This window comes from Pocillopora damicornis, chromosome 8, assembly GCF_964200805.1.
Source record: "Pocillopora damicornis chromosome 8, jaPocDami1.2, whole genome shotgun sequence".
Classification (NCBI taxonomy): Eukaryota; Metazoa; Cnidaria; class Anthozoa; order Scleractinia; family Pocilloporidae; genus Pocillopora; species Pocillopora damicornis.
Genome location: NC_142677.1, coordinates 6,751,369 through 6,762,850, shown reverse-complemented (window position 1 = coordinate 6,762,850; position 11,482 = coordinate 6,751,369). Strand labels below are relative to the sequence as shown.

At 38.6% G+C, this 11,482-nt stretch overlaps 1 protein-coding gene and 1 long non-coding RNA gene across 15 annotated transcripts in view; one reads left to right on the top strand and one right to left on the bottom strand.

Moving 5' to 3' along the window:
- Positions 1-11,482, top strand: part of LOC113679180 (uncharacterized) — a 48,983-nt gene that overhangs the window by 27,757 nt on the left and 9,744 nt on the right. For 7 of the 13 annotated variants that reach the window (XR_016189154.1, XR_016189156.1, XR_016189155.1 and 4 more), the window contains one exon: positions 1,339-1,439. The exons of 2 other annotated variants lie outside the window; for them this stretch is intronic. The gene's annotated coding sequence lies outside the window, so the exon portion shown is untranslated. Of the gene's footprint in view, positions 1-1,338; positions 1,440-3,583; positions 6,703-8,729; positions 8,797-11,482 lie in introns of those variants that run through there. 4 more of the 13 variants (XR_016189165.1, XR_016189162.1, XR_016189164.1 and 1 more) reach the window with 4 other exon arrangements.
- Positions 4,181-10,079, bottom strand: LOC149041176 (uncharacterized). Of its 2 annotated transcripts, XR_016189173.1 has the most exons (3): positions 9,758-10,023; positions 7,098-7,477; positions 4,181-6,752 (listed from the first exon to the last, which is right to left on the bottom strand). It is a non-coding gene; the product is annotated as an uncharacterized LOC149041176 (long non-coding RNA). The 2 variants fall into 2 exon arrangements; XR_016189172.1 differs by having other exon boundaries at positions 4,181-7,477; positions 9,758-10,079.

The window sequence follows — 11,482 nt, the reverse complement described above, 5'->3', positions numbered from 1 at the left end:
TGGGATCTTGTGAACGACACCGTTTTGTTTTGTTGGTTCTAGGGCGTCTTTAGGTCGCACCAAGTGAGACCTAAGCGTTGTGTCAAACTTGAAAATGGTCTGTATGCCTTGACGTTGTAGGCAGCGGCGAAGAACCTCTGATACACCGTTTTCTCACAAACATAGAAGGATAACCATAAGAAACAAGTACTGATGACAAGTGTTTCTTTTCCTCTGAGATAACTGATGGTTTTCTGGTAAGGCGTTTGGCTCGGTCGTATAGACGCTTAACAAAACCACGCTTCACTGACTGAGGATGGTGTGGATCCTTGGTTAGGTACTGGTCAATGAGGGTGGGCTTTCTGTAGACGGTGGTAGTGAGAAGACCCTCTGAGTCCCTTGTAATTTACGTGTCGAGATAAGGAATGGTGTTATCTTTCTCGAATTCCATGACAAAACGAATCGTTGGCTGTTGACTCTTTAGATGTTGTAAAAAGCCGTTGACATGGTCTCTGTGTAAGACGGTGAAAGTGTCATTTACATATCGCTTCCAGATCTAAGGTTTGCAAATTGCACTTGCTGTCGCCTGTTCCTCAAATTCTTCCTCGTAGATGTTAGCTATGACCGCGGAAACAGGGCTTCCCATAGCTTCTCCGTCTTGTTGTTCATAAATCGATCCGTTGTATTGAAATATGTCGATGTTAACACGAAATTCAAGAAGTCGGCTGTTAAGTTTGTGCGGTTAGCAAGATCGCTGTCGTTCTCTAGTTTTCGCAATGCGGCTTGAACTGCACCCTCGATCGGTAAGTTTGTTAACAACGATTCAGCGTCAAAAAGATACCATGACCTCGTAATCATAGACTTCTTTGTGACTGATGGTGGTTACGAAGTGTGTAGAGTTAATAACTAAGTAGTCTGACTTGCCTGTCAATGAGACAGGATATCGGCTAGGTGAGCCGACAAATGGTTTGCGAAGGTGTTAATACATAATGAAATTTGTCTTAATGGTGTGCTGGGCTTGTGTATCTTAGTGAAGCCAAAGATCTTAGGTGGCTGTTTGTACCACGGTTTGATCTTATCGTAGATGGTTTCTGATAGATGTCAACAATGCAAAGTGACTCCATCGTGAGAAAAACGAATGAGGTTCATCTCCTATCTTACACCACGATGAACGATAACTACATACTTTATTATCTTGATTATGTTCTAACGTAGTCAGTTTTCTCGTCCAAGACTCAGAAGGAAATCTACTCAGCGATATAATAGCGATAAAATCGATAGTAGTGAAACTGATCTGTAAATCAAGTAACAAAATCGGAAAACAAGAATACCTTTACTGTTATTCATTTCATTTTGTAGTCTGATCGTACTTGAAAGAGTAGTCTTAAGAAGGAGCATTGTCCTTGAGGTTTCATCACCCCTAGCGGAACTCATCAGCGGACCAGGAGTCATTTACTGAGGTAAAGTAAAACTTTATTTCAACGGCTCAATGGCTGATATGCAAGGGTCCGTGCATATTAAAACAAAGATGAATAACTTACGTTCACGAATTAAAATTACATTGTTTAAAAAGCCTAAAATATGAAGGCATTACAGGGAAACACCATCAAATGTTATACTTAATAATGCCTTGCTCGGCGGAAGAAAGTTTGTATTCTTTCGGCATTTGCCATGTGTCACGAGAATTTATTAAAAAATTCCGCACCACGGCGAAAGGGAACTAACCACATGGTTTATTTAACATCTTGCCGAACGATATGACGGAACGTGGACGAAACTAGTTCTATGGATTGCACTCTGTCTAAAACTCCATATAGGAAATATGAATATCTTTCTTGATATGAACTCTAAACCTATATTTTGTTCAAAAATAGCTTAGAAAGGCAAAAATTCCTCTAGGTTCCTTTAACCGCAAAAAATTGCTCCAGACGCCAAAAGTTGCTAAATAGTTGCTGAGGACAATCGGGCTTAGTCTTCTAGCTACAATTAATTTTGTAACAATAGATGCCTAAGAATCGAGAGACTAGCAGGTCGCGTTCCTACAAAATATGTGCCTATGGATCAACATTTATAGATTATTTCCAGCAAATAAGTAATAGTTAAAATAGATAAATATTAAGTCAATGAATACATAATAAATTAATCAAAATAAATTTTTAAAAATATATTAAGTCTTGACATTTTTAGTTTCAATATACAGGTACTTCCGAAAAATTCAGTTAAAAGGTACTTATTTGCTTAAAGCCTGTTCTTAAATGACAGAAAGGTTGCGCAGCAATACTGTCTTGTTGTGGTAGATTGCTCCAGGCAATGTCGCGTTGATCATATAATGAAAAAATTAATGAGTTGCAAACAAATATTTCTGCCCCTCTTGTTACGAAACTTGCAACATGACCCAGGAAACTAAAGCTCCTGTAACCACTTTTTGCACACATTGCCTGCGTGAGACTCCGAGGTCGTAAAGTTGTCGAACACTACTCCCATATATTTGACTACTGTTGCCACTGCTACCGAAATCAGTTTTTTTACAGGATTCAAGACCCATCCAACAATCGCTTTAAGGGTTATTCTCACCTGCGGCAACAAATCATACTCATAGTAATTCAATACTAGTGCAACTGTGACATCATGCGAACATTATCATACCAAGTTAATATTGTAATGATTGAAATGCTGTTTTTCCTTTAAATGAAAGGTGATGATAATATTTTCGCACAACCTAAATGGGTATCAATTGTCGAATACTACCCATTCAAATTCACAATTTTCACGTTATTTACTTCAACAATTCCTACCATAAACGTCACCAAACATAGGCGGTAGCCGGATTGATAATCGGAAGCCGATTTTCTAGTAAGTAAAAGTAAACGATCTTGTGCTCAGCACGTTCAAGAATCCCACTGGTGAAGACAAACATAGTGGATATGGGTCTGTAGTTTGCAGCATTAGATAAAGCACTAGTTTAGTGGATAGGGGTCACAGTAGCGTGTTTCCGGTCGGATGGAATTGCTCCTTCAGGCAAGGGATCGATTTATCAGAATAGACAGTGGTTTCAACATTACAGGAGCAGCGTCTTTCAAGAGGCGAGCGGGAATATTCTCTAAGCCAGTAGATTTAGACGTTTTTAGCCTCCTCAGCTCCCGGAAGACAAAGTCTTCCTTTACTCTGGACAACCGGAAGACATGGAATGTCATCATTATCACACGGACAATCGTACTCCAATATTCCATCTTCCTCTTAATCTTGTTTCCCAGCTTTTTTCTTGCTGCCCCTCGAAGTCAGAGCGTTCGAGGCTGACCGGTTCGACCGGCTGAATTTCTCTCGGATTGAGGTATAGCGGGAAGTTCCAGCTCTTACCATCGTCGTTTCCTGTCTGACAGAGAGCTGACACACTGCTGCAACTGAAATGTTTATGCTCAGTCCCTCTAGTTCCGGGAACGTCGTTTCAGAACGGGAAAGCACGCGGATAATCTGGACACGACTCTATTTTGACTTCCGGTGATAGCGTTGCCGTTCTCCCCATCAAGTTCAGGACGTCATTTCGCTGGTTTTCCTGTCGTGATCGAAACGCCTAGGATTTGCGTTTATTGTGTACTTATACACGAGATAAGGCTGTTTGGAATGATTTCAGAACTCATTTCCAGGATAACCAGGTCCTTTTCTCTGTTTTATTCGGTGAATTGTGAAAATTTACCGCTACATTTATTCTGGAGTCCCGAAAGGAAACACGATCGTTAGCAAACGATCCAAGATTTTAAGATTTGTGTTAAGATTTTAGGGCTCAGTTACCTTTTATAATTGAGCGTGGCTTTAAACAATGTAAGGGCTTTTCTTTGATACATTTCTTGAACCATGTATGAAAACTCTAAGAACGGGTGCTGTTAATTTTACCGTGAATTAATTCATCAATAAATTAAACTTACTTCATCTTGAAATTTATCAAAATGAAACAACACGAAGGTTACCTGCTGTATTATTCAGTGTTTTTTGTTGTCATTGTCGTTTTAACCGTGATTGAAAAATAATTTTACGAATTGAAGTCAGAGATAAAAAAAAATTTGAGAATAGCTCGGGTTTGCACTTTTTTATGTCTTTAGTTTTTGATCAGCGCCGGTGAAAACTAAGACTAGAAAGTCATGCTATCGCTACGAAAGAAAATGACGAGCAACTTGATTTCGGCACGGCTTTCTAAATCTATTAATTTGATTCAGTCTTGAACGACTTTATTCGTTACAAAAATTAAATTAAACAAAAACAAAATAAAACAGGAACGAAGTCTGATTTCTCAGACTAACCGTTTCGTTGGTTACCAGTTCATGATTAAACAGGAACTCATCGTAAAACACTCCATCGTTGGGTCGCTTGATCTCTACATGTTTTCGCCATAACTGCTGATAACTCCGTTCAAAATGCATTGAAACTCTAAGAGGGTAGTGCTCAAAAGAGATGTACTGTCATGATTGAGAATATTCAGTAAACAAGGGAAAAAACGGCGACGATTTCAATTCCAAATTATGCTTAACAAAATTATGAAGAAAAACGAGTAGTGCTGAAATGTAAAAGCATGAAACGAAGTGACAGCGATACAAATCATAGGAAAAAAATTAGTGGGCTTCAGAATTTGATAGATGAATCTGCAGACTCGAGACTTAACTGGAATTTCAAAGTGTGGATTCATATTAACAACTCACTTGCAGCAAACTATCCTCTGTTTGTGCTTGTTACTCTCTCAAAGAGGATAATTTCGTTGACCTTCATGTGGTCTATGAAACCGAAAATTCAAAGCTGATAGTGATCTTAAGAGCCGAGGTTATGATATTCAAGAACAAATATAACGTCGACGGTTCGTTGCAACGACTGCTAAGTCACGCGTCGGCGTTCTCGACCCAGTTTCTTATCGGCATTTTTGCTGCGCGCGCCGTTCTGAAATGATGTTCCCCGTCCTCTTGCTAAACCACTCTATTACATTAACAGGGTTGTCGAGCATTAATATACGATACTCGTCCAAATGCTTGGGAAGGCTGCGAAAGTTTTAGTGACCGATCTTCAACCCAGGCTGATTTAGGATTGTCGCTTGAGTCCATCCTAGATTTGGGGACACACTGCCTGCTAGGATAACTAGAGCACGTAGGCCTTACTAATGGCGACGGAGACTTAGTAGGTTTGGGCTTCGTTCGGCGTGTTATCGTTGATAATTCGGTGTGAGTAAGTGAATATCTCACAGAAAAAGAACAGGAGATGCCTCCAGTCCTTAAATATGATTCTTGTGGTATTAGCCCTCTCAAAATAATGTAGAAGAAGTAAAAAAGTTGCACTCTATGCAGAGCTCGTAATGCCGTGTAATTGCCATGATGACGTCTGACCAATGAAGTTTCTTTACTGTATTTTTTCTTTTCCTTTTTTTTTTTTCTATTCATCTGATAGAATCCAGTTAGTGCAGAGAACATTAAATTGATTATATTTTTTGTCCTTTCAAAAGAATGTTGTGGAATGTTGTGTATCGCCCACATTTATCTCTTATCGTAGTCTCTGAAGTGTGAAATCATTAAAGGTTAATAATGCTTAAATTATGTATAAGGAACGCGTAACTGTCGTTTTATGTTGGCCATGAAAAGCGATATTATCTCCAAAAACAGTATGATAGGCATCAGTGAAGGTGAAAAGGAGCGTGTTATTCCATGCTTAAATCATGTGCGAGATTACGGCGCAACTGTCGTGATCATGAGGTTTCCGGTTGTCATGCTTGCCGATCGAAGCGGTGTAATCTCCAATAATGGCACAATCAATAAGCATCCTCCTAGTATATTCTAGCTTGACCTTGACAATGTGGCCCTCTTTGACTTAGACTAAAAGCACGCAATCTAGCGTGAGGTTTGCCGCAAGGGGAAACGAAGAACATATCTCAGATTATATTTTGCCAAGCATTCATCCGGTAACTTACTTACCCCCTCTTCAATTTAATCCAAATCGCCACTCTCAGTACTACGCCTTTCATAGAGATCCTTGATGATTGCTGTCGACAGGAATCTAGGCGTGCCTCCTGCTGATGGTCAGAAAAATAACTTGTGATGGAAATCCTTCTTGTATTTCTTCCTTCATGTGGCTTTGATACGGGTGCCAGACTCTTCAAATTATTTGAATATTATTACTTTACTTGTTTACCCATTGTACAGAAGACATTCGTCCTGTTTCTTTAACGGCTTCCTTTTTTTGCTGACTATGCAAGATGAAAGGAATCTCAAGGTTTGATGACTTTGCTGATTCACCAAAACATGTTCAAAGGCACACAACAGAACACAATTTCAACATTCAAGAAAGGATCAGTTATGTATGTGAAGTAAGTCCACGGCTTAAGGTCGGACCTTAACCTGAAAATGATATTTACATGATCACACTTATCTTTAGCTAATGTCCTGATTAGTAAAAATTCTAAAACTGTCCCATGTTAAAATCAGTCAATGAGCACTTAGATTGTTAAATAACTTAATCTTACGTAACGTAATTCATGAAAGTATGGCTAGTATAGGTACAGTTTTAAATGAGGTTTCGCCATTAGACGTAACTTAGTTTAACTTCTCGATGGAAAAGCGATTCTTCCAGCAGGAGTACTGAGAAAAGACACCGCGCTTATATTTTTGAAACGAAGCTTCACCTTAACACTCTTCGGCGGAATCTTTTAACTGGTTAACATACATTTCTGTGTTGCCTGTTCAAGAGAACCGGGTGAGTTTTATTAAGACTATCCTCAAATAATCTACACTCTCCTTGCAGTCCTAGGAAAGAAAGGTTTGAGGGTCAGTGCTTTGGTTCTGATTTCGCTACATTTTAAATCAGCAAACAGTTTGCTAAGATGGAGGAACTTGTCAGCTGGAAAGAGCATTTTGATGTAATGACCCTTATATGCTAACTCGATCAACTGATTTACAAGGAAGCAAAACGAAACCTAGAATGACTGATCAGATCATTTAAGGGGAAGAGAAGGTGAAGAGGTGTTTCATTTATGCTTGTAGTAAATCGTGCCAATGTTTTCAATATATGGGTTTCAATTAATGTACTTATTTGTGAAGAAAATTTTCATGCAAAACCTGAGGTGAGTCATTTGTGAGATCACGTCTTACCTGTCGTGAATAGTTTCTTTGTTTGACCGGATGTGATCAAAGAGTTATTACGTAATGGCTTCCTTTCAAACCGCGGTGCTTCGAATTCCTTTTGGTCTCTGTTTGGGCACCGGTTGTATTGAGAAAGTAATATTCATGATTTCAGCATCGATTTTTTCTGAAAATGTTTAAGGTATGGAACTCAAATTCAGCGAAGAGATAGAGCAACATCTCATCTTTCAAAAGCCGTCGCCATGTAGGAGAGATTTTTGTGGTTTGGCGTTAATTCCAGTTTGAGGTGGAGGAAGTCGTTGCTAGCGGCCCCTTGTCTTCTTTTCCTCTCTTAACAGCCTCCGGCCAAAAGTAATTCCGTGAAAGACGCTCCAAACGGCCCATGAAGGCTAAAAAATATCACAAATGCATCAATTAACTTTTCATTTAACTTTATTAAGATAATCAGATCGATATGCAATTTTCAGAGCCTCATTTATTTAAACCTCATGGATTTTTAACCACAAACACATGGTGCGGTCTGCCGGTGATAGTACATTCGAATCTCGACTATCCGGACTCGTCGGGACCTCGATAAATAGTCCGGATAATCGAGAGTCCAGATAATCGAAAATATGAATGTTAATGATTCATTTTAATCCTTCGCTTGTATTGATGCTGTCTGTAGATTTTAGGTTCTTGTCTTAGTCCTTCCGTATGTCTGAGATCTGCTGCTTGCTGATGCTGTATTTTTGAGCTAAATTTGTTCCTTTCTCTCCTTTATCCAAACGTGAAATAATTATCTGTTTATCTTTAATCGATAGAACGGCTCGCTTTCGCTTCGTAGATCTGTTTTTGATTTGAGTTTACGATCGATCGTTCGTGTGTTTACATGACCCAAGTGGTAGGAACTAATCAAGCATGAAATTCACATAGCAACAAAACAATTGAGCCAATCAGATATCAGCTGCACGCATCAGAATATTTCTTTGTCTCGTCGCACTTTCGAATTTTGAAAAGCACACAGAATAATACGCCGTTTCAACAATCTTTTGAAAGGATTATTGGGCTTTTTGCGACTTTCAGTTTTCAAGATCAAAATTAATCAATATTCATAAAAAGTCCGTTCCGTGTTTTAGGATTTGGGGTCATTTTCCGCCGTTCCTCTTTTTAGGATTTGGGGTCATTTTCCGCCATTCCGCCATTCCACCGTTCCTGCTTTTAGGGTTTCCCATTGCGTTACGCTTCTCAACCGCTATGCTCTCCCGCCTTACGAGAAATGAACAGAAAGACTTAACAGGAAAAAAAAAACAGTTGGATGACTAGTGGATTACGCTTCTCTATCCGCTCTGCTATCCCACATCAAGAGAAATGAACAGAAAGACTAAGCAGAAAAAAATGCTGTTGGATAATAAATAACTCGTTAGACTTTTGATGTGTGGTATCGCTGAGTACTGTTTACTCCTTGTTTACGGCACAGCTCGTCAAGATACTCAGCGATTCTACACACCAAATATTGAATAAGATACATGTCACGATTATTTGGCAGTTGCATTAGCTCATGTAGTCTATATGTTAAAGTTCTCTGTCCATTCCAGTATTAAGTCTCGTCCCAACCTCCTTTCCATCACTCACAGCTGTCATACCCAACGCTTTTCTTCTGCAGCGAGGGAGGTAACAGCGCATAGCGAGGTGCCCAGGGAAAACATTTCAGTTGAATTCAAAAAAGGTAAAAGTCATACTACAACCTTTGCTCAAACTTTGCAAGTGTTTAGTGTTCGCTGAGAGTTGTTGTTAAATTTGAATGCGCATAGTTACTAATGTTGACTGTTAAACTCGAGCAGAGCTTGCTTCGATCTTTCTGCAAGTTTGCGAAGTTGATCCAGAAATAGAAGCGAAATTAGAGAAAAATTGTTTGCGTAACAATTATATTGACGACACTATCGTTAACATCAAGGTCGTAAACAACAAGTTCCATTTCTACCAGTTCCAAGTATACCAAAATAAAGTAATTAGCTGGGAAAGCTACCGAATAGCATGCAGTCATTATGGCGCAATGCCCGAAGCTATTGGATTCATGCCAAGTTGCAAAACACCCGAAAACATGCCCTTCCATTTCAGCGCCGTTTTGTGTTTGAATTTTTAGCGCATCTCAAGTGAAGAAAATTATGATGCAGTTTAACCTGCAAAGGCTAAGCCTTTATGGCATATTTCAAATGAGATCTTGAAATCTGCGGACATGTGCACAATATAAGCTTTTTATCAAGGGGTCCGCCATTACAAATGAAGAATTGCGTTGCTGATGTAACAGAAACAGCAAAATTTACACTCGCTTTTGCTTTCTTTTCTTTTAAACCTTAAATGGATTCCATAGCAAAGGTGAAAATATATATCTTATCTTCACTGAATGTAACTATTTCCACATTACACTTATGGCTGAAAGCTAGAATGCTAGCCAAAGCTCAAATACTTGTCGCTAGGGGCCGTTCATATACAATATGATATCCCCGTGATTGTAAACAGAGGTTATGTGATGTTGCTTTTTATGTGTTTCCATGTCATGTGAGCAAAGCTATGTAACTGTTAACCTCTGACTGTCCCAGTAAACAAGAATTCTCAAAGCGAAATGACCGAAATTGTATTCCGTTATGTTGTTGTCGCTTTTAAAACCAGAGTAACTAGTAACTTACCCCTTATTCAAGGATTATTCCATTGCTTCTTGGCTTAAATGAGGGTGCATTTCCATCCCACATTGAGTTCACCTACTGTGGCCAGGCTGGCGAATCAAAAAGTTAATTGTGTTGATTCCTCTCTTTGTAAGCTTGTTTTCTAATGGCATGCACTGTCTTCTTCAATGGGGTCCAGACACCAATTAAAGCCTACAGACTATTACTATGGCAATGCACTTGACGTCAGCAGCACTATTTGTCCAATGAATCTTTGTTTCTAGGAACTACCATAAGGCAAAACTTTATTAACAATGAAACAATTGAATATTGGAGCATAGATTTGTGTTTGTGCCAGTTACACTCATGTCTTACAGAAATTATGATCTTTATTTGTGATCTTCATTTGTGAATCAGGTGGCTTGATACTTTCACCAAAATAAATCCATTAAGATGTTTGTGATATGCATGGAAAAATGTGCCAAATAGATCAGGCACAATTACAACTCTTGACTAACACATTTTTGACATAGTGACACTTACACTTTGTGATAGCAGAAACGTAATCATATGCTAAACTGCGGCATTTTGGCGGCCACTAACCTAATCCTTTGTGTTCATGATGCTTTTGTCTGTGTGATTGTCAAAAGGCTTGTGTTCGTTCATAGCAAAGTAATTGTGTGAATACAAGTATTTTGTCTGCGTAATTGACAGGACAGCTTTAAAATATTCCAGGGTCATTTCGTGATGAACATGATACTGTGTAGTCAGTGCAAGTTGAAAAGGAAAAAACAAAAAAACAAGAGAACCAATGCCCTCCATCCTACCTAGCTTGGAAAATTAATTATGGTGGTTTGACTGGTTAAGGAATGTATTAAGTACAACTGGCAAAGACAGGAATTGCACATTTTATGCTTTAAAGGTCAAATTTTTTAGAACGTATTTGCCAGTGCTTTTAAAGAAGTGTTACAGTGACATGGCATTTTAGAAAGATGTTTTTATAGACATTTTGAAGTGTTACAGACATGTAAGAAATGTTTGAGGAGCAAATTTAGAGTTGTTTTAACTTAAGCAGAAAATTTAAAACCAAGGTTGATTTCTCTGTGTCCTGAACTTGATTTTTTTTATGTTATAGGGTGAGAGACAATGGGACATGTAATTAACAAAGTTTAGCAGTTGTTGAACCAAACCGTGTTCTAAGTCATCTTCAGTTTACTTGAATCTTTAATCTGAACATTTATATTTGTGAACAGTGTCCAGAGGGCCTAAGCACAAAGTGGTTGTTATTTAATTAAATTGATTCTCTTTTTGAGAATCCTTAAAGCCCAATGCTTGAGTTAAATTGCAGTTTGGTATAGATCTTGTGTAAATAACCAGCCCAATAGATTTTGGTTATCATCCTGAGAAATCAAATCTGTACTGAGGGGTACCATACATAGAAGTCACTCTGTATTAAGCCGTCAGTTGTCAAAGTCTAGAAATTTATTCCCTTAATTACTGTAAATTTCACCTCCATCACATGATCACCTCAGTTAAAGTTGTGTCACGCTTGGTTGAGTCTCAAAAGCCTGTTTGTATCATCTTCCACCTTTATTAAATAATCACCTAAAGTGGAACCACTCAAATTAAACTAAGAAAAATCTCTCAATTAGTACTTTCAGTTCAAATGTGCTCATTGCATTGCAGGTTATCTTTCTCCTCACAACCAATAGGACAAACATAATGCATTAACTTCGCGCAAGTCATTTG